This window comes from Hordeum vulgare, chromosome 2H, assembly GCF_904849725.1.
Source record: "Hordeum vulgare subsp. vulgare chromosome 2H, MorexV3_pseudomolecules_assembly, whole genome shotgun sequence".
Classification (NCBI taxonomy): domain Eukaryota; kingdom Viridiplantae; phylum Streptophyta; class Magnoliopsida; order Poales; family Poaceae; genus Hordeum; species Hordeum vulgare.
In genome coordinates this window covers 548,711,811-548,730,550 of record NC_058519.1, presented here as the reverse complement: position 1 = coordinate 548,730,550, position 18,740 = coordinate 548,711,811, and the positions used below count along the sequence as shown (strand labels likewise).

Sequence of the window (18,740 nt, the reverse complement as noted above, 5' to 3'; positions counted from 1 at the left end):
GATTGGACGCATATCCGACTCCAGGATTTCAAATCCATCGGGGCGTACAATCACGAGGTTCATAAGATATGTTCCAAATTACGCTTTTGCAGGAAGGAACCTACTGATGCGGAAAAGATAGAAAAAAACTTTGTCTACCATGCTCCCATTTGAAAGGGTCCTCCCGCAACAGTATCGCGCTCGTGACTACCAAGTCTATTCCGACCTCATTCATATCCTACTTCAGGCTGAAAAGCATGATGAGCTACTCGCTAAGAATGGCTCTCAGTGCCCAGTTGGTTCCCAACCTCTGCCTGAAGTTCATATGAATGTCGTGAACGAACGGAAGTTTGATGGTGCCTTCCATGGCAAGCCATCGAACTTCAAGGGTAAACACAAGCGCAACCGGAATAGAAAGCCTAGAAACTCGGACCGTGGGAAAGGCACCGCAAAGCCCAAGTTTGAAAAAAATAAGCTTTGTGACAAGTGTGGATGCTACACGCATCCTACTAATAAGTGCAAGACCCCGAAGCATCTGGCAATTCTGTATCAGCAATCTGAGGGACGCAAAGTACCTCAAGGGAAAAGGTTTGAAACCAACTTCAACCTTCATCCAGATGGCACCAATGGAGCTGGTTGTTCGCAAGACGTTCCTCCCGGACCTAGCAACACCATGACCCTCCAGACATCAGAGGACCCTATGGACACGGAGAACATGATGGTTGAGTACGCCTCAACCGACATGTTTGGAGACTTCGATTAGTCCCATTATCTCCTTAGTGATCGATTTATTAAATAAATCATATCCATGTGTGATGATTGTAATAGAACATAAGTATTGTTGTCATTTATATTGTATCAGCACTTTGATATAATAATATTGTATTCTATGTATTGAAATAAGGTTTTCTTATTGAAAATTCCTCAAATAAGGTTTTCTTATTGAAAATTCCTCATTTATATATATATATATCCTCATTTTTCAGAATGTTAATGCATTCCAAACTTGGCATGATCGCCTTGGCCATCCCAGTGTTGGGATGATGAGGAAAATTACTAGCAATTCCATTGGTCATAATTTGCTTCAGTCAAAGTTTCCTCAGTCATCAGACTTTGTGTGCACGTCATGCGCCACAGGGAAGCTAATTTTAAGGCCATCACACCTTAAAATACAAGCTGAACCACTTCAGTTCCTTGAACGCATTCAAGGTGACATTTGTGGCCCTATCCAACCATTATCTGGACCATTTCGATATTTCATGGTTCTGATTGATGCATCTACACGATGGTCACACGTGTGCCTTCTATCCACACGAAACCATGCATTTGCCAAGATAATGAGGAAAGTAATTAAGTTACAGGCCAATTATCCAGAAAGTCGAATTAAATCAATTCGCATGGACAATGCTGCAGAATTCTCTTCACGTGCTTTCAATGACTATTGCATGGCCTTGGGGATTGAAGTTCAGCACTCTGTTCCATACGTCCATACTCAAAATGGTTTGGCCGAATCTCTAATTAAGAGGATCAAACTCATTGCAAGACCTTTGTTAATGAATTGTAGCTTGCCAACCTCGTGTTGGGGTCATGCAGTTTTACACGCTCCTGACAAAACTGCATAATATTATTCCCCTTTATCTTTGATACGTGGAAATCTACCAAGTATTTCCCATCTGCGGTAATTCGGTTGCATACCGATATCACCACCGGCATACATCATTGGCCCCTCAACATATAGTTGGGATCTATGTGAGGAATAATTGTATTACCGTCAATACCTCAAACCCCTCACATGGGGAGTTATTCAAGGCCAGTATGCTGATTCAATGAGGAATATTTCCAGGCATTAGGGGGAGAATTCAAGTACCATAAAGAATGCCAGGAAATTAGTGGAATGTTCAACACATTTCTACCTCAAATCCACGTACTCAAAGATCTGAACCATGCGTTCAGAAGATTTGCAACACATTGCAAATAACCTGCCAGACTCATTTACTGAATATAATGGTGTCACACAATCCTACAATCCTACAAAAGTACGCCTGAAAGAGTGGAGGTACCAACAAAAACCACTCCAGTCCCCATTCGATGCAACAGGGGGAGATGTATGGCAAAAGTACATTAGGATTCAGTTTCTTTGCAAGCAAGGATATCAAGGCCTATGAATCAGTAAATGCAAGTCAACTTCACGTTGACAGACACCTAATGGGTAGTACACCCAGTGGATGGGAAACCTCCACCAACCCTGGTCATAGTGCACACAATGACCGGGACATCGGAATACCCGACTCAATCGCATTGGGAAAACGCGAGTAATCACCATGGGTAACGATATTTCCATCAACTATATATTGATATATAGATTCTGGAGAATCATATAACCAGAAGTCTACAATTGTCGACATACATTTTTCAACTAGATTGCAAAACCTTTCACATGATTCGGATCCAAAGACCATGGCCATGGCAAAGTGTGAACAACACTCGGACTGAACTCAAGCAAAGGGTATAATCTAGGTAGAAATGATCTTGCTCAATAATGGAAAGGTATTCATAAGCAATACGTACACTAGTTTTCTTCTGGAAACAGAATTGAGAACAACGAGGTGGTGAAACAAAGAGCAAGTATTGTAGCACAAGGGTTCACGCAGATACCCAACTATTCTCTAGAGGTGGAATCTCTTTCCGATAACTTATATCATTGGCAGTATAAAATCATCTATATGTGCAGTTGATAGATGTAGTAATCACATATTCATGTGGATCACTAGATTCAGACATATATGATTGATTCTCAATGGAATCTCACTTCTGAATCGAAATGCAAAACGCAACATACATTGTGTAAAAATCAGTAAGTCACTATACGACTTATTGTTGTCGGTATATATGGTACAACTGACGTAGTGAGTTCCTTATACACAAGGATTACTCCTACAATGATGATTATCCATGTTTGTGGGTCTCCAATGATGACGCATGTAAGAGCATCTCTAGTAGAACCCTCAAACCCTTAAATCCAAAATCAGTTTTAAGGGTTGAGAATTGGCCATTTTTGACACTTTTAAGGGTTGAAAAACAGAGGCAAAGACTAGAACCCTCAAACCCAACCCTTATAGCCTAGTTTTGAACACTATGAACATGCACGCGGAGGAACAGAGGATACAAAAATGACTTCAACCGCGGAGGAGCTCGCGCTCGCGCTGCCTGGACGAGGCCGTCTCCCTGGCGTACCGCGCGGTGGAGCTCCGCCGGGCGCCGCGGCCCTTCGCGGCGGGCGGCCGCGGCAGGCGCGGCGGCGGGCGGGGGCGCGGCGACGGCGGCCGCGGCTGGAGCGCGGGGGGCGGCGGCGGGAGGCGCGGCGGCTGGAGCGCGGGGGGCGGCGGCGGCGGGCGGGGGCGCGGCGGGCGCGACGACGGCGGCTGGAGCGCGGGGCCGGGGCCTGGGCGCAGAGGGGCGGCGGGGCCGGGGCCGGGGCGTCGGCCGGAGCGCGGGGGGCGGCGGGGCGGCGGCTGGAGCGCGGAGGGCGGCGGGCTGGCGGCGGCCGCTGCGGATTCCTCCCACGCGCGGGAACCAACTTCCTCCCGCGCGATGTGGGAAAATGAGTGCGGGTTGGGGGCAGTTCCCCCCCCCCCAACCCTCACTTCTACAGGCTGGGAAGGGGTTTGAGGGTTCGACCTCTAATTTTTTTTACGGGTTTAAGGGTTTAAGGGTTCTAGTCTACGCCGTTTTTCCGATGAAAACTGTAAAAAAGCGGTTATTTTTAAGGGTTTGAGGGTTTGAGGGTTCTACTAGAGATGCTCTAATCATCTAAATGACGGAGTTTAAAATGAAGGATTTTGGTAAACCAAAATACCACTCGTTACTACAACTTGAGCACCTTCATTCATACATTATGGTATACTATGTTGTCTATATCCAAAATATATTGGACAAATTCATTATGGACAAATCTTATCCATTCATAACTCTCATGGTAGTTCATTCTCTAGACGTAGAGAAAGATCTATATAGACCAAGAGATGATGAAAATGAGATATTGGGACTCAACGTTCCATAATGTCATTGGATCCACCAAACACAATTGATTGGTACTCAAGAATATATTTTGATATCTCCAAGGCATTAAACATCTTGTCCTCGTTTTTCAGTTTCACACAAATGTGAACACCGATATCATTGGATACATCAATCAGATCCCAACTATGTTGGATCGTAGACAAGCTTAGTGTTCCTACTAGGTGTAGTAGCCCTATCATGAAGAGTCTTCGAAATAAACCTCATGACTACATCCACCAACTATTATCTCAACGGTAATGTTTCTTGTGTTGCCCGGATGCCAACATGTTACACAATAAGCAATATCACTATATTGCATATCTTGCAAATCAAATCATGTGACTGATTTGTTCATGAAGTCTCTATCAAACTTTTACATTCCAGAAATATGTTCATGGAGTTGGTATGTGACGGCTTCGAAATTTGCAAGAATCAGGGGGAGTATCTTCCTGAATTGTTCATGTTCAATGCATCATATTATACTCTTTTTTCCTCCATGAGTTTACTATATAGATTCTCATGAAGGTTTTTAATGAGGTAATATCAACATGAGCACATATGTCACACTTTCAGTTTTCCCCACCGGGGTTTTTAGGAAAGTATATACGACATATTTATTGTTCTCTTGATTCTATGAGTTTTCTCATATTGAGTTAAAGGAGACAATAAGCATTATATGTTGCGACATTTTCTCCTTATTTTTTCCACTGGGTTTGAAGGAGTTTTGACAACATATCGAACACTATACTCCTTATATTTTTACCACAGGGTTTTTGAACGAGTCTCTAATCAAGATGATGATTCTAGACGGACAAGTGTAGATTAGGGGGAGTGTTACAATTATTTCTGGGATAATCTCCACGTTGTAATTAGGAGGCGGTTAGCCATATGCTAACCGACGCATCCCTCTCTCTCATTCTTTCAAACGTCGCATCCGATGGATGCATCCTTTCATCAATGAAAATGGAGTTCGATCATTTGTTCCATTCGATCTCAAACAAAAATAATTGTTTCCATATCCTCTATCCTCCACAACAATGCCACATCATCAAGTCATCCTTTATTCTTAAATAGCTACAACCCATTAGCTATTTTTTCTCTCCATGCAACAATGTCACATCATCAAGTCATACGTGGAGTCATAAGTTACTTTTCTTTAATCTCTTCATGCAAAATGTATCACCTCATGCATTATTTTTTCCTAAAAAATTAATTCATGTAAGAAAGTTCTATATTTATTTTTGCATTAATTTTAGTCTTCTATCACTTATTCATATATTTTTAACAAGGTTCCCGCCGCAACGCGCGGGGGCATCGTCTAGTATTTTTGAATAAACATGTATTTTTCGGCTAAGTTACTATGATTATCACGATCATATGACGTTATGACCTGAAAATTCCCGGTCTGCCCAACCTCGAGTATACAAGTCTATCTTTTGCGAAATTACGAAAAGTGATTTTACACGTAATGTGGCTGCTATAACATTCCAACCTTGTGACTTTCACCATCAATCATCATCAAAAACTAGAAAAAAAGTTCATTTTAAACCCTGAATTTATAAAGGTTCAAGAAACGAACCCTTATATCAAAATTCTTATCGATTGCATCCTGAACTATGCAATCCCGGTCTTAAAGAAACACTGGGTTCGTTTGCCAAATTGAGATTGTTGACATGACTGCAAGGGGGAGCTCCTATACGAGGCTTTATGCGTCAAACTTGTTCGGAGATGAAAACGAAAGTGATAATGAGAATCCTTAATCTTTATTGATGAGACTGCTGATATATATACAATGCCAAGGGACGCTTCTCAATAGACGTCCACACCAAAGGATGCGAGCAACTGTCGCGACTGTTGTCAAAAGACAACCGTCGGCAGTTCCTATAAAGCAGGGATTAACCCATAATTAATTCTAACACTCCCCCTAATCACGGCTTGTATTTCGTGAGCATCATCATCTTGATAGAAACTCCTCCAAAAACCCTGTGGGAAAAATATGAGGAGAAAGGTGTTTGATATGTTGCCAAAACTCCTTCAAAACCCAGTGGGAAAAATAAGGAGAAAATATCGCAACATATATGGTTATTGTCTCCTTTAACTCGATACGAGAAAACTCATAGAATCAAGAGAACAATAAATATGTCGTATATACTTTCCTAAAAAACCCGGTGGGGAAAACTAAAAGTATGATATATGATCTTGTGTTTGATATTACCTCGTTAAAAACCTTCATGAGAACCTATATAGTAAACTCATGGAGGGAAAAAGAGTATAATATGATGCATTGAACAGGAACAATTCAGGAAGATACTCCCCCCCCCCCTGATTCTTGCAAATTTCGAAGCCGATCGTCACATACCAATTCCATGAACATGTTTCTGGAATGTAAAAGTTGGTAGAGATTCTGTGACCAAATCAGTCACATGATTTGATTTGCAAGAAATGCAATATAGCGATATTGCTTATTACGTAACCTGTTTGCATCCGGGCAACACAAGCAACATTATCTTTGATATAATGGTTGGTGGATGTAGCCATGAGGTCTGTTTTTAAGACTCTTCATGAGAGAGCTACCACACCTAGTATGAACACTAAGCTTGTCTACGATCTGACATAGTGGGGATCTGATCGATGTATCCAATAATATCGGTGCTCACATTTTTGTGAAACTGAAAACCCAGGACAGGATGTTTGATGCCTTGGAGATATCGAAAGATATTCTTGAGTACCAACCAATTGTGTTTGGTGGATCCAATGGCATTATGGAACGTTGAGTCCCAATATCTCATTTCCATCATCTCTTGGTCTATGTCTAGAGAATGAACTACCATGAGAGCTATGGATTGATAATATTTGTCCATAATGAATTTCCCTAATATATTATGGATATAGACAACATAGTATACCAAATGTATGAATGAAGGTGCTCAAGTTGTAGTAACGAGCAGTATTTTGGTTTACCCAAATCCTTCATTTTAAACTCTGTCATTTAGATGATTACATGTGTCGTCATTGTAGACACACAAGCATGTGTAATCATCATTGTAGGAGTAATCCTTGTCTATAAGGAACTCGCTACGTCGGTTGTACCATATGTACCGACAACAATAAGTGTATGGTGACTTACTGATTTTTACACAATGTATGTTGCATTTTGCATTTCGATTCAGAAGTGAGATTCCATCGGGAATCAATCATATATGTCTGAATCTAGTGATCCACATGGATATGTGCTCACTACATCTATTAACTCCAGAGATAGATGATTTTGTACTGCCAATGATATAAGTTATCGGAGAGAGATTCCACCTCTGGAGAACAGTCGGGTATCTGCGTGAACCCTTGTGCTACAATACTTGCTCTTTGTTTCACCACCACATTGTTATCAATTCTATTTCCAGAAGAAAACTGGTGTAGGTATTGCTTATGAATACCTTTCCATTGTTGAGCAAGATTATTTCTACCTAGATTATACCCTTTTCTTGAGTTCAATCCGAGTGTTGTTCACACTTTGCCATGGCCATGGTCTTTGGATCCGAATCATGTGAAAGGTTTTGCAATCTAGTTGAGAAATGTATGTCGACAATTGTAGACTTCTGGTTATATGATTCTCCGGAATCTATATATCAATATATCGTTGATGGAAATATCGTTACCCATGGTGACTACTCGCGATTTTCCAATGCGATTGAGTCAGGTATTCTGATGTCCCGGTCATTGTGTGCACTATGACCTGGGTTTGTGGAGGTTTCCCATCCATTGGGTATATACTACCCATTAGGTGTGTGTCAACGTGAAGTTGACTTGCATTTACTGATTCACAAGCCTTAAGATATCCTTGCTTGCGAGAAGCTGAATCCTGATAATACCATCATCATACTTCTCCCCCTGTTGCTTTCAACGGGGAGTTGAGTGAATCTGGCAGGTTATTTGCAATGTGTTGCAAACCTTCTGAACGCATGGTTCAGTTCTTTGAATACGTGGATTTGAGGCAGAAATGTGTTGAACATTCCACTAATTTCCTGGCATTCTTTATGGTACTTGAATTCTCCCCCTAATGCCTGGAAATATTCCTCAATGAATCAACATACTGGCCTTGAATAACTCCCCACGTGAGGGGCTTGAGGTATTGACGGAAATACAATTATTCCTCACATAGATCCCAACTATATGTTGAGGGGCCAATGATGTATGCCGGATGGTGATAGCGGTATGCAACCGAATTACCGCAGATGGGAAATATTGGTAGATTTCCACATATTAAAGATACAAGGGAATAATATTATGCAGTTCTGTCATGAGCGTGTAAAACTGCATGACTCCAACGTAAAGTAGGTAAGTTGTAATTCCAAAGTAAAGATGATGCAATGAGCTTAATTCTTTGGATAAAGGATTCTACCAAACCATTTTGAGTCTAGCCATTAGGATAAATTGCTAAACTTCAATCCAAGGGCCATAGAAAAGGCACTCAAGGAGAATTTCACAATGTTATCCATCCGATTTGCTTGGAACCGATGTCAGGATAATGAGCCAATGGTTTCATGTGGATAAATCACACTTGAGACAATCGTATAGATATTGCTTTTAGAACCATGGAATACCTGAATGGTCTAGTCAATGGATGGGAAGAGCCACTTACCTCGACTTGATGCATTCAAGGAGTCTGAGTGGTTCAGCGTAGATTTTAAGGTGTGTGAGCCTTAAAATTAGCTTCCCTGTGTCACTTGTAGTACACATAAAATCCAATATTGTTAGAATTTAGCATCATAATAATTATAAACTATTGAAATTGCCGATAGTTCCGGTTTCAACCCAATATCTCGATGACCAAGGCGAGTATGCCAAGTTTGTCATGTACAAGACATTTTGGGGAACTGTCTTGGGCGCAACATGTGCTACGGGTTGTGTAGTTTGTGTAGTACAATCCAGATGATACATAGAGAATGTGCTTGCCATATCTGTTGCATATGGTAAAGAGAAGTCATTTCTCTTTATTGTCATCATAAGTTTCTCTATGGAAACTGTTTTGACGGATATCTCTATAGTTTAGTAGGGTACAAGTTAAACCAAGAAGCAATAAAGCATCCTGACATTACTCGAGTACCCAGAGGGATAGTAAATATGGCTCGAGTTGAGCCAACAAATACCTCATCGCGTCTAGCGATTTTAAAGTATCTCCTTTCTCTCAACGAGAGTGAAAAACATTAGACTTCCCTGAGTATAGAGTTTGTGGTGCATATGTCCACAAGGCACATATCATTTTTCATTGGATTAACGCCCGTAGAAATCTATATATAGACATGAAGATTCTCAATATGAAAATCACAGTCAGATATATATAATACATATAAATGTATTTGTACCAAAGTGTTGATACAATATATTGTGATATACAATATATGATGACAACAATACTTATGTTGTTGATACAACATCATAAATGGACATAAATAAATATTGAGCACTCAAGAGATTGAGAGACTACTCATAGTCTCCAAACATGTCAGTTGAGGCATAATCAACCACACGTTCTCCATGCCCATAGGGTCCCGTCATCATTAGTGATATCAGGTTGAAGGTTGAAGTGAGCTTCAAGCCTTTTCCCTTGAGTTCATTGTATCCCAGGAACTGCTAATACATAATACCCAGATGCTAAGATCTGAATCTAATGCCTTATGATATATAAGACACCATTTTTCTGTTAGCGGTGTGATCCTTACCAGAGCCTGGATTGCACACTTTATCCTACGAGAGACAAGAGCGATCATGATGTCTATGGCCCAGATAGGGCAATGGTGGCCATTGAGGGCGAGTGCCTCAAATTCTATAGCCATATTTTACCGCTATGGGTAAACCAGAGATAATCAATTTACGGTTAGTAAATTAAAGACCATCATGGTTGATGTTGTAATGAACTTAGCAAAATCAATGGGTATTTCAAGAAGTTATCTTGAAACCATTAGTGTGAATCTCAAATTGCTAAATATGACACCTTGAAGATAATCTCCAAAATGGAGTAGATCTTTCAGCACTAGGGAGTATATTCTGATGAAGTCAGTAGATACTCACTTGTAATGCCTTATGTCATGACTTACAAAAATGTGTGGGGGAGCACTTTGTAAAGCAACCATAATGTTAAAATGAAAAAATTTAGGCTTTAACAGTAATGGTGGTAATCTACAAGCAGTAGATCTACACACTACCTTGTGATCCCAAGCATCAATTTGAAGAAATCACCTTAAATTTTGCATCAATATTTGCAAAAAATTAAAATCTCAATTGCAAATAGATGTATTAATCTCGACATGTAGCAAAAATGGAGATACATACATTCCCGAATACATCGTACTCAACGGAGAAACAGTACTGCAGAGGTATTGAATTTATATTTGCAAGATATTCAAAATCTCTATTGCAAATGGATGTAATTAATCTCAACACGTGATAAACGTGGAAATATATTACATCAACTTTAGGCCTGGAATACAACTCGGCACTCAACAGAAATACACTACTATTATAATGAATAGTAATGATGTTGTAAACTTGATGCTCAAGTGAAAAACTTGAATTGTATCGACCTCAAATTAAACGAGACGATCTTGTATCAAGTTGCAAGATAATTCAGCAAGGTGAATTACTATTCCGTGAGAGAAAATTAATCTCAATCGCAATGAGATTGTTTTGCGAGAGAAGAAAATTCTCAATCGCAAATCAGTACTTTAGCGGTACCGGATTTATCTTTGCAAAAGATTAAAAATCACAATTGCAAATAATAGACATAAATAATCTCAATATGTGTTTAACATGAAATTTTATGCATCATAGGAATATTCCGGAATATCTCGTATTCAACGGAATAATTGTACTATAGAAGTACTTAATTTATCTTTGCAAGAGATTGAAAAAAATCTCTCTTGCAAATAATAGATATAAATAACCTCGACATATGTCAGCATCAAAATTATTTATATCTTAAATTTCTGGAGCAGTATACTCAACAGAAAAATGTTGGAAACAACGGGGTCTAAAACAAATAAATACTATTAGTAGATAGTATTGTTATTAGAACCAGTTTAACACCTGTATCAGCCTATTTTGCTATTTCCTCCGTATAGAAGGATCTTAGTGCAAAATGGCAAGGGATAAGATTCTATCCCGTTCCTGGACGGTTACCAATTGGATCGATGGTTTGCTCAGGTCGGCCATCGTACGATCACGTCGCCGGTCGCGGCCATGCGGCCACGCGCACAGCCGGGAGCGTACAGGCACGGGGCACGGCGCGGAGGCCGGGCGGCGTGGAGGCCGCTGGTGCGGCGCATGGCCGGATGCTGGGCGGGCGTGGAGGCTGCGGGAACGGCACAGAGGCCAGTCGACGCGGGTGGCACGCGGGGCGCGGCCGAATGCGGTGCTCCGGCCCTTGGACGCCGATGGTAGCCGAGGGCTCCACCGCCTGTAGTGTTTCGCGATGAGGCTGAAGGCCACGGCACAGGCGGGCGCGCGGGCCGGGCGCTGATGCGCGTGGGCTAGGGCGAGCGCGCACCCACGGCCTAGCGCGGGATCGCGCGGGCGATTTCGGCCACGGCTTGGCGTGGGCAGGTGCAACCATGGCCGGTCGGGGGCCGGGCGATGCCTCGCGCATGGCAGTCACGCGTTAGGGCGGCCACGGCCTGGCGCTCCTAGCCACGGCGGGGGCGGGCGCGGCCACCGCTTGGCGTAGGCGGCCGATCGACCGCGCGGGGCGCGGGGCACGGCCACGGGTGTGGTGCGACGCATGGCCGGCGGCCGGGGTGATGGACTGCGGGCGCAACGCGGCGCAGGCAGGCGCAGCGCACGACCGGCGGATGAGCGGATGGGCGTCGGGCACGTCGCGACACGGGCGGGGCGAGGCGGGCGACCTCGGCCCATGCAAGCGCGGCGCGGCGCGCGACCTCGGCGTGGGCCGGGCAGGGCCTCGGCACGGGCGAGCGCGGCTCCACGCATGGCCTCGGGTGAGCGCAGTGCGTGGCCTGGCGTGGGCGGAGCGCCGCATACAGCGCCAGCGTGCTGACGTGTCGCTGCCACCGCACACAGACATGCAGGGGCTGAGGGCCTCGACTGCGGCGGAGCCGGAGGCTGTCCACGCCCAAGGGCCGTCGGGCGCCACCGTGCGGAAGGGCGTCGCCCGTCGCGTCATGGCTGAGAGTAGAAAATCACGTTGGCCTGGGGATGCTCTCGGTAGAGACGGTGCTGATAACGTGTTCGGAGATGAAAACGAAAGTGATAATGAGAATCCTTAATCTTTATTGATGAGACTGCTGATATATATACAATGCCAAAGGACGCTACTCAATAGACGTCCACACCAAAGGATGCGAGCAACTGTCGCGACTGTTGTCAAAAGACAACGGTCGGCAGTTTCTATAAAGCAGGGATTAACCCATAATTAATTCTAACAAAACTGACCACGTTTCGCATAAAGGGGCAATTGGCGGGCTTCCTAGGTTTCTGGTCCAATTATGTTTCCCGATTTTTTTCACTGTTCCATTCCTTTTTTTCGCTGTTTCCACTTCACATGCTGGTTCTTGTTGATGTCTCCTGCTGCTGTTCTTGTCGCTTTTTTTTAATGGCTAACTTTTCTAGTGGTTTTTATCTTACTATGGTCAGTTTACTTCTGGCTTTTCATGCGGGCTTCTTCCAAGAAACCGGTTGTACAAATTTTGACGGATTTAAAATAATATGTTATACTGCAATAATTTAAATTCACAAATTATTCACAATTTTTAAAATATGGAATTTAAAAATGATTGGTTTTCAGAAAAAGTGTTCCCAAATTTCTCCAATTTCATAAAAGTCTCGAATTTATAAAGTTCTCGAATTTAAAAAGTGTTCTTGAACATCAAAATCATTAAATATTTTTGTTTCGAAGATTTATGAAAATTTCAAACAAATGCATTTGGAAAATTTCAAAAATCTAGAACATATTTCAACATCAACCTTTTTTAAATTTGTGAACAAATTTTGAAACCACAAATATTTATAAAAAAGTGGGATTTTGTTTTTACGAATTTTGAAAAAATAATCACAGATTTTGAAAACAAGTAAATGGATTTTCATATCGAAAACATTGTGAAGTCCGCAGGTTATTTTATACGTAGGAAGCATCTCAAATAAAAATGAAAAATAATTCTTTATATAGTATGGACAGAAAAAAATAGAGACGAAATTATATGACCAGAAAGTAATGTTTCCTCAATATGTTTTTATGTCTATTTTCTCATACACATCCATTGGTTTTGGTTTTTAACATATGATTAAAATTCTTTTTTAGAATACATGTATTTATTTATTTTTGAATACATCATATACGTTTTTTAAATGCCCCAAACATTTTTTTTGAAATCTGTGAACATTTTCCAAATGCAATGTACATTTTAAAATTACACACATATATATTTTTACAACATTTAAATATATTTTGAAATGCCACATACTATTTTTTGTAATGATTGAAATGTCAACAGTTGTATTAAAGTATTTTTAAATGCCACATACTATTTAAATATATTTTGAAATGTCACATACTATTTAAACATATTTTGAAATGTCAACAGTTGTATATTACACAAATGTTCAACATACATTACAAACTATTTTTTTTCTAACAAAATAAAACTTAAGTGGACCGGTTCGGCGGGGAGTAGGGTGTGCGCCCATTGGATTTTCTTTTTGAACAAAAAAGTTAAAACGGACCAGCCCACCAGACGAATCCCAAATCCCAGTTGACATGGTGTCAGGGTTCGATTCAGACTGGGGTTGCATACTTCAGGGTGCAATCAACCAGGATTTCGACTTAAGAGTTCATTCCGCCCGACCAATACAAGTTCAAGATTTAAATTAAACTTTTTCCAAAACTAAGATGGTTTGGGGCAATCCACGACTATACCAACTATAGTTACTTTTGGCGCCATCCTTAACTGTGGCCATGGAAGATGTTCCCATGGCTTCGCAATGGTGGTATCCCACAAGGATTCCGAAGGACATGATTACCTCCACGAAACGGCATACGAGTGGCTGCATTGAGATCGAGAGAGAAGGTGAGGCTCGCAAGGATCATCAAAGACTTGAGTATTCATGTTGACCAGCAAGCCTCGTGGATCATGATGCCAAGATACGGTTCACCAACATGCACAACAGCATTAACACACACAACAAAAACACTTGATTTATTCATTTTATAGGCTATGTATTGATTGTTAAATTTTATTTGCCGTGGATCATGTTGACTTGTTTGAATTGTTGTGTGCTATATTTATTGCCGATTGATCTACGTGCATGGCTTGCATGGATTTGAAGAGGGGGGAAATGGGGCTCGGTCGGCTGTTGTCCGTGGACAAATGGGCCAAACTTGAGGTTTATGGTTGGAGATGCTCTTATGTTGTCACGGGAAATTATTGGTATAACATAATTTGAGTACTAAAGATAAATAATTACCAATCATAATAGGAAGCTCAGCTGGTGAATAATGGGTTAAATCCTCTTATCTTGTAGAACTCTATTTGGTTGTCGCTTAAAGCATTATCATACTTTACCAGCCTTGTTCGCCTCGTTTTCCTCCAAGACATTATTAGTCTGTAATGCCTGGAAATAGCGAAGCTCACACTTTTCCTCCACAAGATTTTTTAACATAAAAGTGTATACAGAATCAGAAAATAACATGCCAAATCCAGATGAGAGTAGACTTAAAAATTACTCCCTCTGTACCTGAATAATTGTAGTTGGGGAGCCAACTACAATTATTTAGGTAGAGTAAGAATATGATGTAACTTGGATTTTAATGCAACAGATAGAGCATAAGTGACGGTGGCCATTGGCAACAAAGCAAACTTACCTTTTAATGGCATACATAAATGTTCCTTGAGTATATAGTACATTTAGGACTAGCAGTAAACAGAGCTCAGTGAGAGAATGGGATGTTTATCGCTCTAAATGTTCCTTGAGTACATAGTACATTTAGGACTAGCAGTAAACAGAGCTCAGTGAGAGAATGGGATGTTTATCGCTCTAATAGCTGATAAGGATCCCATCAATCCAGAGTAAACATCACACATTAGGAAAAAAACGATGAAGGGATAGTTTTGGAACCTGTTTGAGGAAAATATCACAAGGGAGTTGAGGCTAAAGATGTTGAAGGAATCTTATCTGTTGAACAAATATAATAATTTAATACTCCCTCCGTTCCGAAATAAGTGACTCAACTTTATACTAACTTTAATACGAAGTTAGTACAAAGTTGAGTCACTTATTTTGGGACGGAGGGAGTACTTAACTGCAACAAAGCATATTCAGAGAAATAAATGGAGTAGACAATGAAACGCTACTTATCAGAAGGTACTTTTAGGTGAATTATGTATCGAAAAACAAAAAGGATTTAGATAGTAAAGAGATCAAGCCATGCTCATGTGTTGGGCAACATGGACTATCAGCAATTAAGAAAACCAAGTAAAGGAGTTAGTGTATCTAAGTGACGGAGTTACCTAAAAAACCATTATATTTCGGTATTGAAGCCCAAACCCGCATTCCTGGCATATGGACTTATGCACAACCTCTGAAGTTGAAGGCGAGCAGTAATTCAGAGAATACCATGTAAGACATTACTCCGTCTTCAATCTTGTTGTCGGATGAAAAATGTGGAGATTGTCCATGTCTCTTTCAATCTCGTTGGGTAAAACAAACTCTTATTCTAGCAAATTAAAAGTAAACCCACTAAATAAATGCTTATCAGAGGTGCATAAATCTGAATACCAATACCAAAATAATTTGAGTGAGTGCTCAGTTCTTCTTCCATCTTATTCTAGTGAGGCAAAATAGCTTTGAAATTAGAAAACTGAACCGACTAAAAACCTATCCTAGTTGCAGAAATATGAATGCTAATACCAAACCATTTATTGCTCAGTTCTTCCATTAGGTCCCATGCTCTGCTATCAGATGCACTTTGTAATTTTAGAGGTAAATTTGTTTTGCCCGCTTGCAGGATGTAGTTACTAATTCGTGTTGCATATAGCTCAAAAGACCAAAAGCTTATCAGATTGCAGAAATTTGAATGCTTATGAAAATACTTTCAGTGAGTGCTCAGTTCTTTCATTAGGTCCCGTCTTCTGCTATCAAGCGCATTTGGTAGTTGAAACTGTAAGAAAAGAATACTGCATACATGCAAGTTTTAGCTACCAATGCATGTCATACATAGCTGAGCAGCCTTGTGCAAATTCATGCTCCTAATTAGGTTTGAAACTTTAAATTGCCAGCATGCATGTATCTCTTGGAAGCTAAAATCCAATATACAGAAGAATGATGATATTTTGTGTTGCTGAGAAAAGAAATAAGATTCGTAGTTAATGCGTCAAACATCTAAAGTAAAAGCTGGCTCATTATCCTTAACAGGATAAATAAAACTTAATGGTGCACATAGCATGACCATTCACTTCGAATCCTAAAAGGCGCCGAATGTGCATGCATCAGGAAACAAAATATTGGAATTCTTCTATATTTCCTTTTCTGTTTGGTGTTTGGCCATTTCTTCCACATGCTCATAGCCTGATATCGTAGTCCTACATCACTTCTCTAGTTCTCTTAGAAACAACAAAAAGTGAAAGAAGTGGTTTAAGTCATGCAACCTTAGTAGGGACAATGCAAAGAATAGGTTGTAAAAACCTGGAAATTAGGCCCCAAAACTGATACAAGTAGAAAAAGATGAATAAAGAACCCACACGGTGCTAATCCATGGGCTGAAGGGTGTTACCAAAGAGGCCAACACCGTGGGCATTTCAGCAAACAGGCGATGGGCAGAACGTTTCTCTACACAAAGCTTACAAATCAAGCGAGAGGCTTGGCGCACGCTCCGATTACGCCAAACATCCATGAGGCACAGCTTGCTCCTGACAGCCGCCAAGCCATACATATGCACCGCCAGCTCTGCCCCGCCACCTTGGAGCATCGCCAGTATGTCTGGCCCACCTCCGCCTTCCCAGGCACCACCACCCATTGTCCAATCTCCCTGGCCAGGGGAAGAGAGGGTGCTGAATCTGGGTCTGCTCCTGGAGAGATGGGCGGGAAGAGCTGGACTCTGCGGTGCTGGGCAAGAAGGTCCAGTGAGGCAGTTGATGGCATGACAGACGAGGATAGGTGAAGGAGGTGGTGAGGATGTAGGAGGCGGAGGTGAATAGGGGCGGGGGGGGGGTGGCCGTAACAACGACCCACATTGGGTGATGCATCAGCAAGATGGAGGCAGCTAGGGTTCCAAACATGAAAGCAAGAGGAGAAGTGAGTTTCTACCGGTTGAAGGCGCATCACATGGTGGGACCCAAGTGCCCGGGATGAAACAGATGCTCATCGCAGTAACATAAACTTCACTCACCTGCTCAAACTGTATGGTCCAGAAGGTTAATGTACGCTCAAACGGCTCAAAGTGCTTCTCACAGAGATGGCCTCAGGAGGCACCCAGCAAGCCTGGCATGAACTTGGAGGAGATATCTACTGGGAAGTAAGAAATGAAACGAAACCAATTGTAAAACTAATGTTTACAATTAAAAGATGCACATCAAAACGGAGCCAAACTGATCTATCAAAAGCTGAAATAAGCATGTTTTGACTCAAGCAAATCTATTTGCCAAGTTGACTTCAGGTAGCATGCAAGCATCGGGATACTTGCATAATCCAGATAGAGCTACAAAGGTCTGTGGTCTTGAGCCTTTGAAGGCGAAAATACAGGCTCACACAAGAAATTCAAATGTGTAATATACCATCTAATTTGTCATGTGTGCAAACCGATTGGAAATATTAACAAAACTATCATGTGTAGAGTTTGATCAATCTGACTATGAACATAAGTCATTTACTATCTTGTAAGACAAAATTTATACTGCCCTAGTGTCACGTCTGCCAAATTGTCTTCAAGTAATGTGCAAGCATCGGGCTACTTGCATAATCTAAATGGAGCTACAAAGGTCTATGGTCTTGAGACTTTGAGGGCAGAAAATATAGTCCCATTCGAGAAATTAAAATGTGTGATATATATCATCTAATTTGTCACGTGTGCAAAGCAATTGGCAACATTTAACATAACTATCATGTCTCGAGTTTGATCAATCTGACTATGAACATAAGTCATTTACTATCTTGCAAGACAATAGTTCATACTGCGCTCTAGTGTCAGATTTGGTTTAACCACACGAACTTCCACTATGAGATGGAATTTTGTCAAATGTGTCATACTTACTCTATAAAATAACACCTGAATATGGTTACGCATCTACTTTCTTCCTTTTGGCCTTTCCAACTTGATTCAAAACTTAAGTCTTTCTACAATCCCAGTGCCACTTTTGCTCATGTTGTTCCAATTTAACCTCTTTCATCAAGAACCGAACCTATATCTCTAGCATGAATTTATTTGAGAGGAAAAATGGATTTATGGATATAAATGAAGGGTAACAACATTGGCATTTACCTACATCCTTAGTTCATCTGGCTAACACTAAAATACCTACAATGCGGATCAAAGGAAACAGTAATCATCTAATGGAGCATGACAGCATTTCATCCCAATGGAAATTTGCATTGTATTCTGTCATATGTGCCCTATAAGCACAAACATATTCAGTCCTCAGATCTTTAACTATAAATTTGTGCAATTATCTAAAGCATGGCATGATGATAACTCGTTCAGA

The 18,740-nt window shown here is 41.2% G+C and overlaps 1 long non-coding RNA gene across 1 annotated transcript; it reads right to left on the bottom strand.

Annotated features, from left to right (window-relative positions):
- Positions 1 to 14,864: 14,864 nt before the first annotated feature.
- On the bottom strand, positions 14,865 to 17,242 carry LOC123427166. The gene is made up of 2 exons (XR_006622369.1): positions 15,555 to 17,242; positions 14,865 to 15,162 (listed from the first exon to the last, which is right to left on the bottom strand). It is a non-coding gene; the product is annotated as an uncharacterized LOC123427166 (long non-coding RNA).
- Between the last annotated feature and the right edge of the window lie 1,498 nt (positions 17,243 to 18,740).